Raw genomic sequence first — 308 nt, 5'->3', positions numbered from 1 at the left:
GGGCGACGCACCGCCGACTTCGGCCCGGCGAGCGGCGCCAGCCCGGGGAGTCATCAACCGGCGGCGGGTCTTTCGCCCGGTGCCTCTTTCGGCCCGGGGGCACGGCCGGCCGGGGGGGGAATGTCACCGCCGGCCGGGCCGGGCCAGGTCGAGCCGGGCCCGGCCGGGCCGGGTGCCGCGGGCGGCGCCGGGCGCCCGGCTGCAGCCGGGGGACCCGCCGCCAGCGACGCCCGGCAAGACACATGCTTGCCCGCTCGCCCGCGCCTCGGAGAGAACGTGCAGAAGACGACCCCCCCGCCCCGGGCGCC

The sequence above is a fragment of the Fonticula alba genome (assembly GCF_000388065.1).
Source record: "Fonticula alba strain ATCC 38817 unplaced genomic scaffold supercont2.3, whole genome shotgun sequence".
Taxonomy (NCBI): domain Eukaryota; order Rotosphaerida; family Fonticulaceae; genus Fonticula; species Fonticula alba.
This window is presented reverse-complemented; position numbering follows the sequence as displayed.